At 45.5% G+C, this 23,511-nt stretch overlaps 1 protein-coding gene across 1 annotated transcript in view; it reads left to right on the forward strand.

The window, feature by feature from the left end:
• FAM83B (family with sequence similarity 83 member B) overlaps nt 1–23,511 on the forward strand; it is a 204,792-nt gene that overhangs the window by 10,000 nt on the left and 171,281 nt on the right. The gene's annotated exons all lie outside the window — the stretch shown is intronic.

The raw sequence follows: 23,511 nt of genomic DNA on the forward strand, positions 1-23,511 counted from the left end.
ATTGAGAAAACAGAACAGTCAAACCTGGATCGATGGGGGTGCCTGGGTGAGCGAGGAAGCGGTGACCAAGGGATGTGTGGACGGCACTACAGGGCGAGTTTTTAATATGCCAAGTTTCAGGATTCCAAAGAAAGTTAAGCCATCATGCTGGCGTTCATGTATGCCTCTAATAATGCACTGAGCACTTTTAATTTTATGCACTTAATTTTGCTTCAATGTTACGCACAGAGAGGAGTGATGTCTATTTAATAATGTTGTCTGTTCATATATTATATGCGTATCACGTAAATGTGGTGTTTACACATGTCACCTTTCTATTGGCTGCATAGCGCAGCCCAGCACGATGATTAAGCTGTATGCTTAATTCTCTCCGTAGAGCGGAGAGTCTCCGCCTCCTCACCCCCGACCTCCACTCCCACGCAACTCACACCAATGGGGTAGCGCTGGGGGCGCGGCTTGAAGATAGATGTAGGAAGCCGTTCAGCGCTGCCCCGTTTTTTGGACACACGCACGTGAACAAGCGCCAGACGGCGTGAAACGGCTGTAGTGCCGTCCATACATCCCTTGGTCACCGCTTCCTCGCTCACCCAGGCACCCCCATCGATCCAGGTTTGACTGTTCTGTTTTCTCAATGTCATTTATACTGGCTGTTGGCTGAAAGACGGAATCAATAAAAATGCAAGAGGAAGGTGCACAGCGCTGTCTTTGTGTACTTTTTGTCATTTAGACTGTCTCACTCACAGAATGAGATGCTACCTAGCCCCTCCTTATCTCATTAGAGGTGCCCATTAATGGTACAATTTTTTCACCAAAAGCAATTTATTGATGCGATTTTTATGATCGTTTTGTATAGAGAATTCACAGTTTATGAAGGCAATCGATAAGGAATGATTCTTTGGTCGATTGCTAACAGGATAAAATTGATCCAAAAGTTGGATTTTATGATCGAATTTGAAGAAAGAATTGTTCAGTAAATGTGAACAATTGATAATTGCCTTCTGATTAGCTACGATCATTCAAATCACATTAAAAGATTGCATTTAGAGTAAAATTGTACCGTTAATGGACACCTTAACGGCCGCTGCCGGAGAGATACATAGAGGGTGCACTTCTCTTGCGCAGACTGGCCGCAACTGGCTGAAGTTATGGGACCCGGTACCGGAGCTGGAGAAGACTGAGGATGGCAGCGTGGGAGTAATCTGTGTGCATGGGGCTGGAGGAAGCCCCAGGTATGTATAAAAATTTTAGTTATACTTGTCTCTGGTACACTTTAAAGTAAAACAGAATGGGAGGTAGTGTGTAAGCAAGCAAGCACAAGCACAGGAAATAGGCTGAAAAGAAAGTGTATGTGAGTGGTTAGAAAGATTCTAATATCTCTGAGGTAAAGAGGAGGGAAGCTCTGGAATATTGACCTTGTGTGATAGTTGATCTTTAAAGCCCTATACCTATGCCTGACTAAGGTGGCAGACAACTGCCTGAGGTGATAGTCAGGTGTGTGTATAGCCTCCAACCAGTGAGCGATCCGCCTAGCGGATAAACTCACCCTGCAATGGCCGCTCACATTGTCTGCTCTACTACCCCGCCTGCCATGTGACGTCACTCATAGCAACAGAATGCATCATCAGCTACATAGCTGACACGCATCTGTACAGGCTGGCCAGCGAGGTCGCCCCAAAGAATCGGATCCCGATCCCCGACGGCACCATAAAATCAAAAGGTGTGTATGCACCTTTAAAGACTCTGGTTCAAAGTGTAGTATCCAATAACAACAGTCAAGTTGTTCAGAAAGCAACCTAGTCAAGTTAGTTACTGTACATGCTTTTCCATGGATTCTGTATGAGGAGTACAGTATTTGTTTGAATTAAATTGATCATCAGATTTCTGTATGGCACACTTCATCCAGTCATTTTCCAGGGTTATTTATATAAAGAATGGCATACCCATTGGTCCAGTACTGTATAACAAAATATCATCATCTGAAGGATAACACAGCTTACTGTAAAAGCAATGGTTATATTTTGCTGTAGTTTAAGTAGATTCTGCATTGCCTAGTATAATTTGCCTTATATTATCAGACGTAACATTTTCAGGTGCTTATCGCTATTTAATGTTAAAACCTTATTGTTATTTAGCGTTAACACACAGAACCCTCTCTGTACCTATCCCTAACCCCTAGACCCCTCCTGGTGGTGCCTAACCCTAACCACCCCCGTGGTGGTGCCTAACCCTAAACACCCCCCTGGTGGTGCCTAACCCTAACCACCCCCCTGGTGGTGCCTAACCCTAACCATCCCCCTGGTGGTGCCTAGCCCTAAGACCTCCCTGGTGGTGCCTAACCCTAAGACCCCCCTGGTGGTACCTAACCTTAAGACCCCCCTGGTGGTGCCTAACCCTAAGACCCCCCTGGTGGTGCCTAACCCTAAGACCCCCCTGGTGGTGCCTAACCTTAAGACCTCCCTGGTGGTGCCTAACCCTAAGACTTCCCTGGTGATGCCCAACCCTAAATCTCCCATGGTAGTGCCTAACCCTAACCTTGACAGTGTTATATTAAATCCATTCACCGTTTTGCAGTTAAATAGCATCTGCAGTTTGGCTTATGTAGGGCGCTATTGATAAATAACGTTACTGTGTGCCGTTTTTCTCTTTTCCCTGTGCGCCATTATTATGCAGTACTAACAATAAATAGCGATAAGCGTATCTTTTTCATGCGGCGCCATTTTTAAGCATAGGCGCTGTGCACCCTTATTCACTGATCCGGCTGCTTGGCTGGGATGTTTAGCATTCCGTCTCATTACTTCTCAGAACTACAGGCTAGTGTTGGGCGAACATCTAGATGTTCGGGTTCGGGCCGAACAGGCCGAACATGGCCGCGATGTTCGGGTGTTCGACCCGAACTCCGAACATAATGGAAGTCAATGGGGACCCGAACTTTTGTGGTTTGTAAAGCCTCCTTACATGCTACATACCCCAAATTTACAGGGTATGTGCACCTTGGGAGTGGGTACAAGAGGAAAAAAAAATTTAGCAAAAAGAGCTTATAGTTTTTGAGAAAATCGATTTTAAAGTTTCAAAGGGAAAACTGTCTTTTAAATGCGGGAAATGTCTGTTTTCTTTGCACAGGTAACATGCTTTTTGTCGGCATGCAGTCATAAATGTAATACATATAAGAGGTTCCAGGAAAAGGGACCGGTAATGCTAACCCAGCAGCAGCACACGTGATGGAACAGGAGGAGGGTGGCGCAGGAGGAGAAGGCCACGCTTTGAGACACAACAACCCAGGCCTTGCATGAGGACAAGAAGCGTGCGGATAGCATGCTTTGTACCACCATGCAGTCATAAATGTAATAAAGATAAGTGGTTCAATAAACAGGGACCACGCGGCAACGCTAACCCAGCAGCAGCACACGTGATGGAACAGGAGGAGGCGCAGGAGGAGAAGGCCACGCTTTGTGAGACACAACAACCCAGGCCTTGCATGAGGACAAAAAGCGTGCGGATAGCATGCTTTGTACCGCCATGTAGTCATAAATGTAATAAAGATAAGAGGTTCAATAAACAGGGACCACGCGGCAACGGTAACCCAGCAGCAGCAGCAGCAGCAGCAGCACACGTGATGGAACAGGAGGAGGCGCAGGAGGAGAAGGCCACGCTTTGTGAGACACAACAACCCAGGCCTTGCATGAGGACAAAAAGCGTGCGGATATAGCAGCAATGCTTTTTGCCGCCATGCAGTCATAAATGTAATACAGATGAGAGGTTCAATAAACAGGGACCGGAAACGCTAAACCATCCCAGATGTTCATCGGTCATGTTACTTGGTTGGGGTCCAGGAGTGTTGCGTAGTCGTTTCCAATCCAGGATTGATTCATTTTAATTTGAGTCAGACGGTCTGCATTTTCTGTGGAGAGGCGGATACGCCGATCTGTGATGATGCCTCCGGCAGCACTGAAACAGCGTTCCGACATAACGCTGGCTGCCGGGCAAGCCAGCACCTCTATTGCGTACATTGCCAGTTCGTGCCAGGTGTCTAGCTTCATGCCCGGTTTCAGGTCCAGCGGTGCCAGCCACAAATCCGTCTGTTCCTTTATTCCCCTCCAAATTTCCTCCCCTGTGTGCTGCTTATCCCCAAGGCAGATCAGCTTCAGCAACGCTTGCTGACGCATGCCAACAGCTGTGCTGCACTGCTTCCACGATCCTACTGCTGCTGGTGCTGGGTTAGCATTTCCGGATGAGGTACAGCTTTGAGATGCGTTGGAGGAGAAGGAGTCAGAGAGGTAGGTGCTGCTGTTGTTATCCAGCTGTTTGCGGCGTGGGCAACACCCGCGCCGTAGCAGGTGAGGAATCGCTGCCAGGCTCCACAAGGTTCACCCAGTGCGCGGTAAGGGAGATGTATCGACCCTGGCCGAACGCACTCGTCCAGGTGTCAGTGGTGAGGTGAACCTTGCAGGCAACGGCATTCTTCAAGCTTCGGGTTATTTAGCTGACCACGTGCTCATGCAACTCAGGCACTGCAGAGCGCGCAAAGTGGTAGCGGCTGGGAACAACGTAACGTGGGATGGCCACTGACATCATGCCCTTGAAGCTGTTTGTCTCCACCACTCGATATGGCAGCATTTCGCAGGCCAGAAGCTTGGCTATGCTGGCTGGCTGTTACTGCCACGGCCCGGGGGTCATTTGCTGGCAATTTCCTCTTGTGCTCAAACATCTCAGAGACAGACAACTCAACCGTAGCGCTGCACACCGAAGGGCTGTTGGTTGTTGTGTTTGATGAACACTGGGAGACCTCAAGAGCACTAGTCCGGAAAGTGACAGTGTCAGCATCGTCTGATGTTTGTGAATGTTGTGAACCACGCAATGGCTGGGCTACTGCTGCTGCTGAGGCGGGTCTGGTGGTGAGTCTGGTGAACCCAAGGGAGGCAGTGTTGCTGGTGGTACCCTGTCCTGCCGCGTTTGCCCACAGAGTGGGATGTTTGGATAGAATGTGGCGGCTCATGCTGGTGGTGGAGAGGTTGTTAATACTTTTCCCCCTGCTCAGGCGGGTCTTGCACACCTTGCAAATCGCCATGGTAACATCCTCAGTGCAGTCTTCAAAGAAAGCCCAGACTTTAACTGGCTGAGGACTCGGACCTCGTGCGTGATGTGCTGGTGCTGCTTAACCCACTGCTGGACGCTTGAGAGGTCATCCAAGTAATTATCTGGTCCTGTTCTTTTGGATCTGTGAGGGTTGTTGTCCTGGACAACATGGGCAGTATTGAGTGGGTTTTCTTGGGTGCTCCCCTGTGGCCTGTACGTGAACCGTCAGGGGAAACACCTCTTCCCTTGCCCCTCCCTCTTTCACCGGATTTCTTCCTCATTTCACTTATCCTTAAAGTACACGCTGACTGGCAGCAGTACAGTGGCAGTACAGAAATGCTATACAGTGGTGGGTGAGCGGTGTACCACTATTGTCAGCAGTGACACAGAGCACAATGCTATACAGTGGCGGGTGAGCGGTGTACTACTGTTCCCAGCAGACACAGAGTGGAAGTAAACACAATGCTATATAGTGTGGCTGAGCCGTGTACACAGAGTGGCATTAAACACAATGCTATATAGTCTGCTATATAGTCACCCCGAACAGGGTGATGTTCTGCAGAACCCGAACAGTGGCAAACACTGTTCGCCCAACACTACTGGGAGGGAACGCAGATTTTAGTACCTAAACACACGATACAACATGTTTTCCGGGGTCGGACTCTGAGGCACATACAGATGGTCCCGATCATCATCCTCATCATACAACTCTTCTCCTGAGTCTGACCCACCCACCACCTCTGCCACCCCAACATCCCCAGACACAGACCCCTCATCGTCCTCAACATTAACTTGGGATGCTGGCCTGAGCCAGACCTCCTCCTCCACATCAGGCCCCATCATCTCCTCAATGGCAGCCCTCATTAATCGCTCTGGCGACGGACTGATGGACACAACGTTCTCCTCCGGGGAGGGCTGCTGCTGACCACTGGCTGCTGGGGTGGATGTTATAGCTTGCGTGGGGCGTTGGCTGTTGCTGTTGTTGGGAGTGCTGCTCACAGCGGAGGTCTCTGGGGAACTCATGTTGAGCTCATATAGTGGTTGACGGTGAGTGGAGTATTACTGATCCCAGCAATATACACACTGACTGGCAGAGTACGCAATGCTATATAGTGTGGCTGAGCGGTGTACACAGAGTGGCAGTAAACACAATGCTATATAGTCTGGCTGAGCGAGCGGTGTACTACTGTTCCCAGCAGAATCAGAGTGGCAGTAAACAATGGTATATAGTCTGGCTGAGCGGTGTACACAGAGTGTCAGTAAACAATGGTATATAGTCTGGCTGAGCGAGCGGTGTACTACTGTTCCCAGCAGAATCAGAGTGGCAGTAAACAATGGTATATAGTCTGGCTGAGCGGTGTACACAGAGTGTCAGTAAACAATGGTATATAGTCTGGCTGAGCGGTGTACACACAATGCTATATAGTCTGCTATATAGTGTCAGTAAACAATGGTATATAGTCTGGCTGAGCGAGCGGTGTACTACTGTTCCCAGCAGAATCAGAGTGGCAGTAAACAATGGTATATAGTCTGGCTGAGCGGTGTACACAGAGTGTCAGTAAACAATGGTATATAGTCTGGCTGAGCGAGCGGTGTACTACTGTTCCCAGCAGAATCAGAGTGGCAGTAAACAATGGTATATAGTCTGGCTGAGCGGTGTACACAGAGTGTCAGTAAACAATGGTATATAGTCTGGCTGAGCGAGCGGTGTACTACTGTTCCCAGCAGAATCAGAGTGGCAGTAAACAATGGTATATAGTCTGGCTGAGCGGTGTACACAGAGTGTCAGTAAACAATGGTATATAGTCTGGCTGAGCGGTGTACACACAATGCTATATAGTCTGCTATATAGTGTCAGTAAACAATGGTATATAGTCTGGCTGAGCGAGCGGTGTACTACTGTTCCCAGCAGAATCAGAGTGGCAGTAAACAATGGTATATAGTCTGGCTGAGCGGTGTACACAGAGTTTCAGTAAACAATGGTATATAGTCTGGCTGAGCGGTGTACACAGAGTGTCAGTAAACAATGGTATATAGTCTGGCTGAGCGGTGTACACAGAGTGGCAGTAAACACAATGCTATATACTCTGGCTGAGCGAGCGGTGTACTACTGTTCCCAGCAGACACAGAACAGTGAACAGAATGCTATATAGTGTGGCTGAGCGAGCGGTGTACCACTATTCCCAGCAGACACAGAACAGTGAACAGAATGCTATATAGTGTGGCTGAGCGGGCGGTGTACCACTATTCCCAGCAGACACAGAACAGTGAACAGAATGCTATATAGTGTGGATGAGCGAGCGGTGTACCACTATTCCCAGCAGACACAGAACAGTAAACAGAATGCTATATAGTGTGGCTGAGCGAGCGGTGTACCACTATTCCCAGCAGACACAGAACAGTGAACAGAATGCTATATAGTGTGGCTGAGCGAGCGGTGTACCACTATTCCCAGCAGACACAGAACAGTGCACAGAATGCTATATAGTGTGGCTGAGCGAGCGGTGTACCACTATTCCCAGCAGACACAGAACAGTAAACAGAATGCTATATAGTGTGGCTGAGCGAGCGGTGTACCACTATTCCCAGCAGACACAGAACAGTAAACAGAATGCTATATAGTGTGGCTGAGCGAGCGGTGTACCACTATTCCAAGCAGACACAGAACAGTGAACAGAATGCTATATAGTGTGGCTGAGCGAGCGGTGTACCACTATTCCCAGCAGACACAGAGTGGCAGTAAACAGAATGCTATATAGTGTGGCTGAGCGAGGTACACAGAGTGGCAGTAAACAGAATGCTATATAGTGTGGCTGAGCAAGCGGTGTACTACTATTCCCAGCAGACACAGAGTGGCAGTAAACAGAATGCTATATAGTGTGGCTGAGCGAGGTACACAGAGTGGCAGTAAACAGAATGCTATATAGTGTGGCTGAGCAAGCGGTGTACTACTGTTCCCAGCAGTGACACAATGACAGGGGGGACCCTGGCTAGCGTGGCTGGAGCGCGAACTACCCTGCCTGCCTACCCAAAGCTAAACCCACAGACAAATGGCGGAGATATGACGTGGTTCGGGTATTTATTTACCCGAACCACGTGACCGTTCGGCCAATCAGAGCGCGTTCGGGTCCGAACCACGTGACCCGTTCGGCCAATCACAGCGCTAGCCGAACGTTCGGGGAACGTTCGGCCATGCGCTCTTAGTTCGGCCATATGGCCGAACGGTTTGGCCGAGCACCGTCAGGTGTTCGGCCGAACTCGAACATCACCCGAACAGGGTGATGTTCTGCAGAACCCGAACAGTGGCGAACACTGTTCGCCCAACACTACTACAGGCATGATGTCAGAAAAGTGTGTTTACAGAATACCTTGGCATAAATACACATACTTTAAAGTGCTTCAAAGATACTAAAAGTGCATACATAGTCCACTTAAGCTTTTAAAACTCTTCTTCAAAATGTTCTCAGTGCATGCTTAAAGAAAGCCTCAGTGATAGTACTTACCTTGCCTGCAGTATTGTTAGCCAATTATATCAGGCCTAAACACTCATAGAAGCCTTCTGCTGCGAGGAGAAGTATCATTTGTTCTCTTGTTTTCTGTTACAATCCTGAGGCAGTTTGAAAAAAAAACAGTGCTGGTCGTAATGGAAAAAGCTACGCTTACGGATCACTACGCGTAATTTTACGCTATTACGCATTACGAAATTACGCTTACGGCATAGACATTCAATTTCGGTACATGTCTGTAATTACGCATAGCACTTACGCAATTACGCGTAAGTATACCGTAATTCAGGTTATTACGTTATAGGCTTACGCGTAAAATCCAACTAGCAATTAATGCGTAAGGTCATGCTGCCAAGCGGAAAAGTTGACGCATGGATCAATGTTAGGTAGCCGCCGACTTTAAGGGTTAATAGCAAAGCCCCCTTAAGTGCTAAGAGCCTCAAATTTGGAGAATATATTAAGGAGATCAGAAGGAATAAGAGGAAAATTTTTTTTTTCAAAAAGACCTTATAGTTTTTGAGAAAATCGATGTTAAAGTTTCAAAGGAAAAATATATACATTTAAAAACCCGCCGACTTTAACGGTAATAGCAAAGCCTGCTTAAAATTTAGGTACACCAAATTCACAGGGTATATTAAGGGGATCAGTGGGAATAAGAGGAACACTTTTTTTTCAAAAAGACCTTATAGTTTTTGAGAAAATCGATTTTTAAGTTTCAAGGGCAAAAATGTCTTTTAAATGCGGAAAATGTCAGTTTTTTTTGCACAGGTAACAATAGTGTTTTATTTTCATAGATTCCCCCAAGTGGGAAGAGTTTTACTTACTTCGTTCTGAGTGTGGGAAATATAAAAAAAAAACGACGTGGGGTCCCCCCTCCCAGACCTCTTTAACCCCTTGTCCCCATGCAGACTGGGATAGCCAGAATGCGGAGCACCGGCCGCGTGGGGCTCCGCACCCTGACTATACCAGCCCGCATGGTCCATGGATTGGGGGGTCTCGGAAGGGGAGGGGCAGCCAAGCTTTCCCCTCCCCCTCCGAGCCCTTGTCCAATCCAAGGACAAGGGGCTCTTCTCCACCTCCGATGGGCGGTGGAGGTGGAGGCCGCGATTCCCTGGGGGGGGGGGGTTCATGGTGGCATCTGGGAGTCCCCTTTAAAAAGGGGTCCCCCAGATGCCCACCCCCCTCCCAGGAGAAATGAGTATAGAGGTACTTGTACCCCTTACCCATTTCTTTTAACCCTCCTGGCGGTATAAAAAAATACGCCAGGAGGCAGCGCGGCAGTTTTTTTTAAAAAAAATTTTCTATATCATGTAGCGAGCCCAGGGCTCGCTACATGATAGCCGCTGCTCAGCGGCATCCCCCCGCCCTCTTCGATCGCCCTCGGCGATCTCCGATCAGGAAATCCCGTTCAAAGAACGGGATTTCCTGGAGGGCTTCCCCCGTCGCCATGGCGACGGGCGGGATGACGTCACCGACGTCACTGACGTCGGGTCGTCATTGGGAGTCCCGGGCCACCCCTCGGCGCTGCCTGGCACTGATTGGCCAGGCAGCGCACGGGGTCTGGGGGGGGGGGCCGCGCGCCGCACCGTATAGCGGCGATCGGGCGCGCGGCGATCGGGGTGCTGGCGCAGCTAGCAAAGTGCTAGCTGCGTCCAGCAAAAAAAAAATTAAACAAATCGGCCCAGCAGGGCCTGAGCGGAACACTCCGGCGGCTTACCCCGAACTGCGTTCGGGGTTACCGCCAAGAAGGTTAAGAGTTAAAAGTAAATAAACACACAAACACATAGAAAAAGTATTTTAATTGAACAAAAAACATAACCACGAAAAAAGTTCTTTAATATTCTTAAATAACCATTAATACTTACCTGTCCCTTTAAAAGCCAGTTCCCACGCAATATCCTCGGAAATATACTAATCAGTTACAATGTAACAAAGTTATTACAATGTAACAACTTTGTTACTTTGTAACACCACCACACCCGACGTCACTCGCCGCTCACCCGCTGGCCACCGCATACACGCTAGTCCCCGCCGGCTCCCGCCGTCCACTCCGCCCACACCTGTCACCCATATACATGCTGGCACCCATGGGTGCCAGCATGTATAAAGGTGACATGTGGGAGAGGCGGGGAGGGCAGCGGAGCCGGCGGGGACTTAGCGTCCCTTCACCCGACAGAGCTCTGAGCTATATCTCAGAGCTCTCGAAAGCATCTTTGTATTTGGGCTCCAAGGAGCCCCATTGGTCCTTAGCAGACCAATGGGGTTCCTTCAAATCAGAAGGAACCCCATTGGTCTGCTAAGGACCAATGGGGCTCCTTGGAGCCCAAATACAAAGATGCTTTCGAGAGCTCTGAGCTATATAGCTCAGAGCTCTGTCGGGTGAAGGGACGCTAAGTCCCCGCCGGCTCCGCTGCCCTCCCCGCCTCTCCCACATGTCACCTATATACATGCTGGCACCCATGGGTGCCAGCATGTATATGGGTGACAGGTGTGGGCGGAGTGGACGGCGGGAGCTGGCGGGGACTTAGCGTGTATGCGGCGGCCGGCGGGTGAGCGGCGAGTGACGTCGGGTACGGTGGTGTTACAAAGTAACAAAGTTGTTACATTGTAATAACTTTGTTACATTGTAACTGATTAGTATATTTCCGAGGATATTGCGTGGGAACTGGCTTTTAAAGGGACAGGTAAGTATTAATGGTTAATTAAGAATATTAAAGAACTTTTTTCGTGGTTATGTTTTTTGTTCAATTAAAATACTTTTTCTATGTGTTTGTGTGTTTATTTACTTTTAACTCTTAAAGGAAATGGGTAAGGGGTACAAGTACCTCTATACTCATTTCTCCTGGGAGGGGGGGTGGGCATCTGGGGGACCCCTTTTTAAAGGGGACTCCCAGATGCCACCATGAACCCCCCCCCCAGGAAATCGCGGCCTCCACCTCTACCGCCCATCGGAGGTGGAGAAGAGCCCCTTGTCCTTGGATTGGACAAGGGCTCGGAGGGGGAGGGGAAAGCTTGGCTGCCCCTCCCCTTCCGAGACCCCCCAATCCATGGACCATGCGGGCTGGTATAGTCAGGGTGCGGAGCCCCACGCGGCCGGTGCTCCGCATTCTGGCTATCCCAGTCTGCATGGGGGACAAGGGGTTAAAGAGGTCTGGGAGGGGGGACCCCACGTCATTTTTTTTTTATATTTCCCACACTCAGAACGAAGTAAGTAAAACTCTTCCCACTTGGGGGAATCTATGAAAATAAAACACTATTGTTACCTGTGCAAAAAAAAAAATGACATTTTCCGCATTTAAAAGACATTTTTGCCCTTGAAACTTAAAAATCGATTTTCTCAAAAACTATAAGGTCTTTTTGAAAAAAAAAATTTCCCTCTTATTCCCACTGATCCCCTTAATATACCCTGTGAATTTGGTGTTCCTAAATTTTAAGCAGGCTTTGCTATTAACCGTTAAAGTCGGCGGGTTTTTAAATGTATATATTTTTCTTTTGAAACTTTAACATCGATTTTCTCAAAAACTATAAGGTCTTTTTGAAAAAAAAATTTTTCCTCTTATTCCTTCTGATCTCCTTAATATATTCTCCAAATTTGAGGCTCTTAGCACTTAAGGGGGCTTTGCTATTAACCCTTAAAGTCGGCAGCTTTTTTATATTATACGGGAGCGTAATATTACGCGATTACGGCAGACTGTGTAATTTCAATGGGAGTTTACTGTCTTACGCGTAATTTGTTATGCGTAAAACGTAACCCCACGGTCTACGTGTAATTAATTACGCGTAATACCGTAACCTTACACGTAACGCTTACGGTGCATTTGTAGTGAATTACGATGCGTAATTACGCTAATGCGTAATTTCGGCCCAGCACTGAAAAAAAAAAATTAATGATATAAATATGCATTAGATCTTTAAAAATCTCAAACTTTTGCAGGTTTTAATGAGCGGACTAGGAAAAAATGGTACACAGCTCCGCCTGACCCTTATGGTGCCGCCATTCAGTTTAATATAAAACGCTGTTTAGCGTTCTATAATTGCGACATTATCACATATGCCCATTGTGATGCTGGAAAGAGGAAATTATGGTGTCGGGAAATTTACTGTTCACAGTTAAATAGTGTTATAGCACAGCAGTAAGGTAATAGACTTAGACAATGTTTTGTGCAGGTTCGAATTCAGTCAGTTTTTTTTATCAATATTTATTGACAGAGATGTGCTGCTATTTATCCAGTAATAAAACATTAGAACTAATCTTTTATTACTGGATAGACAGCAGCACATCTCAATCAATAAATAATAATAATAAAAATGTAGCATTGACTGGAATCGAACCTGCACAAAACATTATCGCTATCATAATTTCCTCCTTCCGCTGAGCAGCGAGTCATAGCGGAGAGAATAGTGGCATATGTGGCATATGTGGCGGGGAAAGGTGGAGATTGGCATTACAGGTCCATGCAGGCAGCCATACAAGTGCCCGTACGTAACCTCAGTGCCATAGTCTCCATCTGCTCATAGTTGTGGCTTACGAGTAGTAAGCCGTGTACGGGTAGACGCGACACTGCACGCGTAGGCAGGCGTACATACGGAAGACGTGCCGTTTCAGCTCATGAATTTCATTTGATAACGGTATTTACCATTTGTATGACAACGATAAATAGCGTTATATGACGTTGAGACACCGGCATCTCCATTCACCATTTTTTCCTGGTGCCTCTTTTGGATGTACGCATAAAGAGAACCCAAGGTGGATTAAAACACAAAAATTGTGACACCTTAGAAAGTAGGTGGAAGCCTGTGGCTCCTCCACAGGTACCCTACATCCTGCTGGAGACCACCACCAGTGTCGAGGACCCACTTTAAAGGACCACTATCGCAAAAAAGTAGGCAGTTAAAAAATGTGACAGATGACAAGTTTTGGGCCAGTCCATCTTTTTAAGGGGGATTCTCAGGGCTTTCTTTGTTTTCAACAGCATTTCCTGAACAACAGTTGCAAAATCTAACTGACATAATAGTGTGCAAGTGATTAGGGAGGCCGGCTGGTATCTTGCTATTTTGGCAGTTAAACTGCTGTTCAGGAAATGCTGTTGAAAACAAAGAAAGCCCTGAGAATCCCCCTTAAAAAGATGGACTGGCCCAGAACCTGTCATCTGTAAATTTTTTAACTGCCTACTTTTTTCGCGATAGTGGTCCTTTAAGATTGTGACCATGCTCCGCTTCATACACGAACACGTCTGTACTGTGCCTGGGCAAGTACAGCCCTGCATATGCAGTAGCTCACAGCATCTTTGGCTTACTGTGCAGGCATGGCCACACTCGCGCAGGCCAAGTATGGGGGGGCAGACTCTTCTGTGGAGACCTTATACATGGGAGGAGTGGCATCTCCAGTCTCTCTGAGGATGTGGGAAGCTTTTGGAGGATGCAGGGGCTTCCCTCTTTTTAGGTAAGCAGGTAATTGTTTTTAATTTTATTTTACTCCACCTTGGGTACATTTACAAATGCAGAGAATCTAACAGGTGTACAATAAATCCAATAAGTCTCTAATAGATCCAGAGTGCTAGTTATTCTTGGGCACATGCATAGTTGCCCTCCTTGCCATAAGCGCTTCATCATACGACGTATTATTGTCCCTCCTGCCCCACCTTCATAGCAACAGAATGCATCACTTAGCTGTAGCAAAGGGATGTGTGTCTCCAGTGTTTGGACCTGAACAGTGACACGAAGGATTGAGTGCCAGTCCCTATGCAGATAGCCTATGTGCGTGCGTACACGCTATCAGATTGCTTAACATCTGTCTGTTATTTAGTGGTTAAGGTTTGCTTCTTTCAGCTGGACAAAATTAATACAAACTGATAACATTATGACCAGGGCCAATTCTAGACTTTTTGCTTCCTGAGGTAAACTTGTGAGGATGCGCCCCGTCCCCCGATTTGGAATGATCGCACAGCACCCAACAATTTATTCTGCTTCATGTTATGTCCTCACATGACATGCTGCAGCTCAACACAATAGCACACTGGCTGGCTGTGAGTCTGTGACAAACAAACTGCTCACCCTCAGCCACTCCATTCCTCACCAGTAAGGTACACACAGTACAAAAATGCTGCACCTGAATTCTCTGCACCTGATGCAAATGTTTCACCTTGCTTCATAAGAGAACCGGCCCCTATTATGACAAAAGTCAAGTCAAGTGTCAGCATGAAAATTCTATGCCTTTAGGCTACTTTCCCACCAAAACGTTGCGTTTTAGGGGACGTTATGGTCGCATAACGTGCCCCTAATGCAACGTATGGTGGTGTGAAGTTGTACGTCAGATTGAGCTGCTGTTATGCAGCTATCAAAGCAGCCGCTCCAGGTTAGTGATAGGAAGTCCGGATCTTTTTAAGGATTCGGATCATTTGAATCGGATCATTGAAAAGATCCGGATCTTTGAACCGAATCATTTGAATCATTTTACTAGGGAAGCAGACTGGGTGAAAAGACTAGCAGGACAGGACTTTCCCTGCACTGTACATTCTGTATGTTCCTGGTTCCTCCAGACAGACATCCACTGTGAACCGAATCTTTCATTGTGATGATCCGGATCAAATGAACGATTCGTTCATGATCCGGACAACACTACTGTCCCACCAGGAGTCTCTGCAGTGCAGTGAATATTAATTAGCCATGTGGCTGGCCGCCGGAGGAGGAGGGGAGACCTCCTCCTCCAACATTACTGAGCATGTGCAAGCAGGCTAACACTGCTTAGCCAAGTATAACGTACAGCATGCAGCACTTTGTTTCAATGTGCTGCATTACTATGTAACGCAACGTGTGCACTGTGAACATCACATTGATTTTACAGTGCTGTGAGTTAGGCTGCGTAACTGGCTGCTGTAACGTGGGACTTTAACGTCCCACTGTGAAACCAGCCTTATGACTGTTTCTGTTCAATTTGTGACTCTTTATTTATTTTGAAGCCCACCCTAGTGTTACTATACTGTACATTAACTGTATAACAGCATATCTGCTAACAAAAACAAGTCGAGTGAGCATAAAGAGTGTGTGCGCACAAATTCCTTTTTTACTGTAACACTTTTTGGTATGGAAGCAAATCTTGAATGTTACATTTAGTCCTCTTTCACAGTAGGACGTTGCATTTTGATGCAACGTTAAAGTCGCAACACAAGTGACAACACAACGCCCTAAAAAAGTCGCAACGCAACTTAATGCCCCATATACAGTAGAGCATACAGGCAATGAAAAGTATGCTTCCAAGTTATTACTGAGCATGTGCAAACAGTCCAACGCAGCAAATAATGTGTATAACGCACAGCTATGCACAACAAAAGAGAGGGACCACCGTTTCCCAAAAAAGAGTATGCAGCGTGCCCAAGGTCTCTCCCCAGTGCCTCCTGGGAAGTGCAGGCCAGATAAAACAGAAAGGACCGGCACCACTGTCTTGTATCAAATTTCTTTTAACCTCTTGAGGACTGCAGGGCTAAACCCCCCTAGGGACCAGGCCATTTTTTGTAAAATTGGCCACTGCAGCTTTAAGGCCAAGCTGCAGGGCCGCACAACACAGCACAGAAGTGACCCCCCCCCCTTTTCTCCCCACCAACAGAGCTCTCTGTTGGTGGGGTCTGATCGCTCCCCCATGTTTATTTTTTTAATAATAATTATTATTATCAGTGGTTTTTTTTTAATAAAAAACACTGTTTCTTTAAATTTCATCCCTCCCTCCCTCCCACCCTCCCCCCAGCCAGCCAATTACGGCAATAGGCTGTCATAGGCTTCTGCCTATGAGAGCCGATCGCTCTCTTGTCCCCCAGGGGAACAGCCGTGTGACACGGCTGTCCCCAGTGCAGCGCTGCTGCTGATCGCAGGGCTGCACCATGTGAATAGACGGCGATCACGGCGTCTAACAGTCTCCCGAGCGGCAATAGTTGCTCGGAGACTAAAGGCAGGGCGGAGCTCCGCCCCCCCAAGCAGGAGATGCGCGCAGACTGCGCGCGATCTCCTGCAAAACAAAGCCCCAGGACTTTACGCCAATTGGCATTAGGCGGTCCTGGGGCTGCCGCCGTGGCCACGCCCATCAGCGTGACGCGGGGGCGGCAAGAGGTTAATAGCACCAAAGTGGCAGCATGCAGCACTTTCTAATAACGCTACACGTTGCACACAAACGTAATGTGTGCACTGTGAATGTCGCACAGATTTAGTATTGCTGTGCGTTAGTCTGCGTTGGAACATTTTACTTTAATGTCGCACTGTGAAAGAGGCTTTATTTAGAGTCTGATTTTTTGTTTTGTCTTTGTGAGGAGGAGGGGAAGCAGCTTCAATAGAAACTAATACTAATGGAGACTTTGTGCATCTGTATCTGTTATACTTTAATTATCATCAAAGACAAGATAGTACACTGCAGCTCATCCCAAATAATTGGATAGGTGGAGGTGACTAATTATATGTAACACAAAAACATGGCTAATCATAACAGGTATGAAATCCTAGGGTTGGATGCTTATGACAAGTCTCACTACTCATAGCAAAATAAATTTCAACTTCTTTATGCAGTAGATTGAAAGCATATAATTTGTATAGACAGTTGCACGCTACTTACAGAATGGTATATAAAAAAACATGCTATGGATTTTTGTGCATACATTATTTTAATTTCTCATGGCCTTTTAGCAGAGAAAGAAGTTTGATACTGTTTTACCTGAAAGAAATATGTAAGTAGAAAATACTGTACAACAAATAACTTTTAAAGAGCACCTGAGAGTGATGTGGAGGTTGCCATATTTATTTCCTTTTAAACAATACCAGTTGCCTGGCAGCCCTGCTGATCTATTTGGCTGCAGTAGTGTCTGTATTACACCAGAAACAAGAATGCAGCGAATCTTGTCAGATCTGACAATAATGTCAGAAACACCTGATCTGCTAGATGCTTGTTCAGGGTCTATGGCTGAAAGTATTAGAGGCAGAGGATCAGCAGGATAGCCAGGCAACTGGTATTGCTTTAAAGGAAATAAATATGGCAGCCACCATATCGCTCACTCTCTCCTAAGGTTCACTTCAAATCAAAATTCCTCCTTCATTATTAATTTTCTATGAATATAGTGTCGCATAAGTCTTATTACAATTAAATGTTGCATTCCCTTTAAAAATACATTACCTTACTTTCTGTTTACAAAAACAACTGTCACTAGGACACTAAGGAAATCTTTAAAAGGGCCCTTTTCCACTAGCCGCGATCCATGTAAATCGCGCTGCACTTTTTTTCCATTAGTGCATTTAGATTTTCCCTCGAGTCGCAATCGCATCGAGTAGAAAAAGAAGCTTTTGCAAGCGCAAGCGCATTTGCGGTTGCAAGTGGAAAAGGTGCCAAACAGTGATTCAGACAAGGGTTAAAGCTGGCAAAAGTTGCAAATTCTCCTGGTATTACATTGTCTAAATGTTACAAACAAGCTGCGCCTCTTCATCCAACTTTTCCTAAACTTGGTAGAGAAAGACGCCCTGAAATCAAGCTAGAGATGGCACATAGGGCCAAGTACTGCTAGGACTAACTATGCACAGACACCCAGTGATGCACTCCAGTGGAACGTTCCCCCCCCTTGTGAATGCACTCACTAGCTGGCCACTTGCCTGTCTGCACATATTAAAATCCTGCTCATAGGAACAACTCCTCCAGGCTTGTATCTAGTAGGTTTATTAAAACATCAGCAATTTTTTTAACAGACTAGCAGCCCTGGCTGCGGAACACAGGACAGCACGTTTCAGCAGTTTTGCCCTCTTCCTTCAAAGACGTCAGCGTACCCCTCTCCTCCTACGCGTTCCATCGCGGTGTGACTCATTTAGGGGCTGGAGGTACACACTTATTGGATACCTGTTTAAAACACTGAAGCCGTGCGCCCCCGGTTACCCACAATCCTGCCCTCTAATGTCGCCAGGCAACCTGGAGAAACGTGCTGACTCTTATACATGCTTATATGCTGACAGCATATAAAATCAAACGTATTACATACTAGATCAAGTACAGCTAATCTCTATATTATTGTGAGTCTTTTCAACATTAATTTAACCAATACCAAAGCTAAAAATGTCACTATTCAACATAACATGATTCAATACCACATATCATTGTTCGCTGATAAGCGATAAGATCTTCTAAACATGCCCTTATACCCTCCCTCTCATTTACATATGCTGTTAATAATACTACGGTATCAATATTACTTCTGAATTTCTTTAAGTGCCATTGCAAGCCAATATTGAATGTACTGTACATTAAAATTATGTGACCCATTTATTCCTTAAAGCGCAAATTGTTAATCCTTCTTCATTACCAAATAAGTGTGCAATAAACACATGAACAATTCCTGCATAATAATGCATTAATTAGTAGCATTCCCTTTATCTGACTTTAATCCTGCCAAATACAAAAATTACATAGCATTATATAGTGTAAAAATACAAACACTTCAAATTACCCAAAGCAAATACTCCAATACCCCTAAAAAGAGCCTTATCTCCCCCACCACTAATTAGTACATTATAGGAGGAAAGAAAACCACATATATATCTTAGAAGAAAACCTATATATTTAACTAAGGTGCACAGTGCCTGAATTCACAAGCCACCATTATTATCCAGTACTAGCAAACCCGCACCGTATCATATGCCGCATAAGAGGGTAGCGGGCAGGAAGGGGTTATTGGGCACAGCGGTGGGGAGGGGGGTCGGACCCCCCCTCCCTCACCTGGGTCCCCCATATGCGCTCCCCCTCCAGCTTAAGATCAGCAGCAGACGCAGACGCTATTAGTAAGAGGCAGCAGGCGGGGATGACTCACCTCTTCCGCGTTCCAGCGTGCGTTCCACTGTCGTCATTTCCTGCAATGCCGCCCACTGTATTGTAAGTGGATGGCATTGCAGGAAGTGAGGACAGTGGAACGCACGCTGCAACGCGGAAGAGGTGAGTCATCCCCGCCCACTGCCTCTTACTAATAGCGGCAGTTGCTGCTGAACTTAAGTTAGAGGGGGAATGCAGATGGGGGACCCAGGTGAGGGAGATGGGGAGTCCAACCCCCCTCCCCGTCGCTGTGCCCAATACCCCCCTTCCTGCCCATTACCCCTCCAGCTCAGCGGCAAGTCTTGGACCGGCCCTGGGGACAGGGCGCTACTTCTTCTTCTTGCTTGGACCGGCCCCCTCTTCTTGCTCGGACCGGCCCTGGGGGCAGGGCACTACTTCTTCTTCTTGCTTGAAGGTTGAGGCACTTAGCCTATTATATATATGGAAGATCCCCTCATTTGGTGGTGGCACGTCCCCCTGGAGGGCAGCACTGGGTGCCTGTGTATACTTTGTCCTAGCAGTACTTTGCACTATGTGCTATTTCTTACTTGGTTTCAGAGCATCCTTCTCTACCAAGTTTGATGGATGGAGGAAGAGACGCAACTCGTTTGTGACATTCATACATGTGTGAAGTAGAGCGACTTCTTTTTCTGTTGCGATCCCCTGCTACTGTGCTTATTAACAAGTGGAACGAAATTCTTTTTGCTAGATTGTATTAAATTGTTGCTAGTTTGGGTGGCTGTGTTGCCCAATAAATAACAGGTGCCCTCAGACAGCGCGGGTGCACAAATTTCACAGTAAAGCTGCCATTTATAATGGTGCCTATGGCGGCGTCCAAGTTCATGCCGATAGCAGGTGCCCAATGTATGGTGGCGTGTATCATAACTCGATGCCTCAGGTGACAGCTTGTGCAGACTATTGCCATGGAGACAGGAGGTGGTATGACTCATGGCACATGACAGAGCTGCCCCTGGCAAGCAGGGTGAATGGGGATAACCATGCACTAAGTGGTCACTCTGTTATTGTACATTGGTAATAATCTGGCATGCTAGATCTTTAAGCAACATGGGGGGGGGGGGGGCACCTGTACAACTACAAGATTCTCACCTGAAGTGGTCTTTATTGGTCACTTCAGCGGAGTTTAATTAAGCGTGTGTGCTTTACAGTCAGCCTTGTTTTGATTGGAAAGTCACAGTTCTTTCACTATTTTGCTAAATGAGTAGAACTTACAGTAAATAAATAAAAAATAAAAATAAATAAGACCTGTTTTAGGGACAGAGTTTAGGTGAATTAGAGTTTGGTGTTTAGTTATGAGGTTTTGAAAGTTGAAAGAATGACTTTCTACTACATTACAAAAATGAGCTGCATGGTTTTCTAACAGATATGCGCTACATTTTTATCCCGACATGTCTAACATTACTTATTGGTGCTGCGGTTGAAAGGTCTGTTTGACTTGGGCACTTCAGACATTCCACTTTGTCTAAGTGTTTGCTTTTCTTAGGAATAAGAACACAAGCTATGTTGAAAGAAGACAATGGAGTGATTTCGAGGATGATGAGTAAGGGAAGTGTCCTTGTTCTTGCTGCTACTTGCCAATAAGCAAAAGTTTGGAGATGAATCGCTTCTGCTGTGGACAACTCCCAAACTGAATTAATACCGGCTGACTTGACATACTTGAAATACACCTCTGTAAACTGGAGAATATTCTCTCACTTTCCAGACTATTATGTAGCACATGAAGGAACATTGAGCGTTGAAGATGAGCGTTTCCTTTAAGTGACAATAGCTATTTTCAGAATATTTATTGAAATCACATTTCCCAAATGTCACAAAGTTTAAAGACAAGATTTCCGCTTTGTTTTTAACAAAGAAAAAGTGAGAATGTAGGCAAGACAGCTTACTTATTCAAAGGTCTTAGTCTTTATAGCATAATCTACTTTAACCATTTCTATAGTCACAGAGATCTTTAGAGATTTCCTTTCAATAAATTAGCATGTAGGCAATACAAAGCACAAGAATGGAATATTATACTGTGCTTGTATGTGCTTATATGAGTGAAACATAAAACTGAATTTGTTCTGCATGAAGCAAGGCAACTTTTTTTTTCCATTTTTAAACACCTTATTCATTATTATTATTTTGTGTAGTGTTTAGTCGAGCTTCTACATTGTTTTATATTGAATAATACCTTTAGTTCACTAACTGTCTAATGTCCTTGGGCTGCTATTGGAGGGAAGCCATTTAGCTTTCATTAAATATTGCAAATGATAAGCTGTATTGTGAATAACATTATCCTGTCTGACATGCAGAAGGTTCACGCATAAATTATTTTCTTTCAACCTGAACATAAGAGCACAGGACAGTAGATATTCTACATCAAATATAAAACCTAGTAAATCAAGATAGTAAATAGATCCCATTCCAGGGTCAGTAATATAGGCATGAAAATAAACTAAACAAATGGGTCATTAATATGTGCTTTGGCACCTATATTAAGAATACGGGCTTCAAAGTATTGAGGTGGAACGATGACTTTGCAATGGTACAACTAATGGTGCATTTTGTCCCCTTATATATTACATTACTCAATGTTTTTCATACCGCCTTGATTGCACTTAGAGGGAGGCAGATTCCTTTTTGGGACTTTATCAATTGACTTTATTTATTATTTGTATGTCTCTTGGGAGTGTAAACATTTTTACTTGTTTTTTTATCTTCTCATTTTTGTAATATTAGTTTATTTTTTTGACCTTTATGAATATCAAATACATAGTCCATTGTATTCATTGTATTCAGCTTTTGATGCAGCCATTGCTTAATCACTCTCTAATTGGTGTACTTATTGCAATTGTAGCAGTCAGAGTCAGAAACAAAGAACCCATTACTGTCAAGGGCCCATACTGTATGCAATTCACTTTTTCTCTTAAGTTCTCTTCTAGGGGATAATTTTTCATCTTGGTTCTTTCTGCAGTTGCTATTGTGAAGGTCCTGCGGGGAAGGTAAACTGCAGCAAATGATGCAAAAAGGGTGTCTGGTAATTTGGGCACTTGATCGGCTACTAGAGTATCAGTAAATTCACCAATATTCTATTATGAAGTGCAAATTACAGTATTAAAATATTGGTAAATGATCTCGATATTTTACTACAGAACCCTGCCACTACCTATGCCTAAACCTACCCCCCCCCCCGCTTCACCGGTGCCTAACCCCAACCACCACCCCTGCCGATACCTAACCAGCCTACCTGTAATGCATAGCCCTAACCACTTCCCCTCTGATTCCTAACCCTAAAAATCCCCCTGCTGATGCCTAACGCCCTACCGATGCCCATCATCTAACCATAAATCCCCCTCCCCCAATGTCTAACTTTAAACCTTTCCCCATGGACAGCTAACCTTAACCACCCCCTCTGCAGCAAAGCCACCACAAAAATGCTAAATATCATTTATAGCAAGAAACGCTAAACACAGTTTATAGCAAACAATGCAAAATCACTTAATATTATAATGCAACTAAAACGAATGCATTAAAATCAAAGCCACAAAGTTGTGTTGAACAAAAGTAAAAGTCTCTCTCAAAAGTGAAATTAAACACAGCATAAAAAGATTATGTACAAGTCTGAAGGATCTTTGCCAATATGTTCTGTTAGGGTTAATGGATTAAAATTAGTAACATTGGTTTAATACTCAGTAAAAATAAAAAAATAAATAAAGGTCATCAACACTGTCTCTACTTTAGCAGATCAGTAGTTTCTTAAGAAAAGGTTTCCAGCAGCAAACCAAGTAGGGACTTCTCTCTTTCATGTTTACTCTCAGCTTTCCTGAATGGAGCACCATGGTAGTGTGCACAGCATACACAACCTGGAGGTGGGTATTCACTAAGGGACATCACTGTTCCAGCTAAAATCTCATTGTAACACCGCTGTCTATGCATTTCAAGGGCCTCTGCAGTCTTGCTCATGTTTAGGATCCTTTCTAATTGTCTCCTTGATCAAGCATTTTTTCCACCTTGACTTCCATTCATTTCCCAGGACACTGCATTGGTCTCCAGTGCAAGCAACAGGTATCGTACTTTGTGATTTGATGTGGGGCTATTTCCTAATATATT

This window comes from Hyperolius riggenbachi, chromosome 4 (assembly GCF_040937935.1).
Source record: "Hyperolius riggenbachi isolate aHypRig1 chromosome 4, aHypRig1.pri, whole genome shotgun sequence".
NCBI lineage: Eukaryota > Metazoa > Chordata > Amphibia > Anura > Hyperoliidae > Hyperolius > Hyperolius riggenbachi.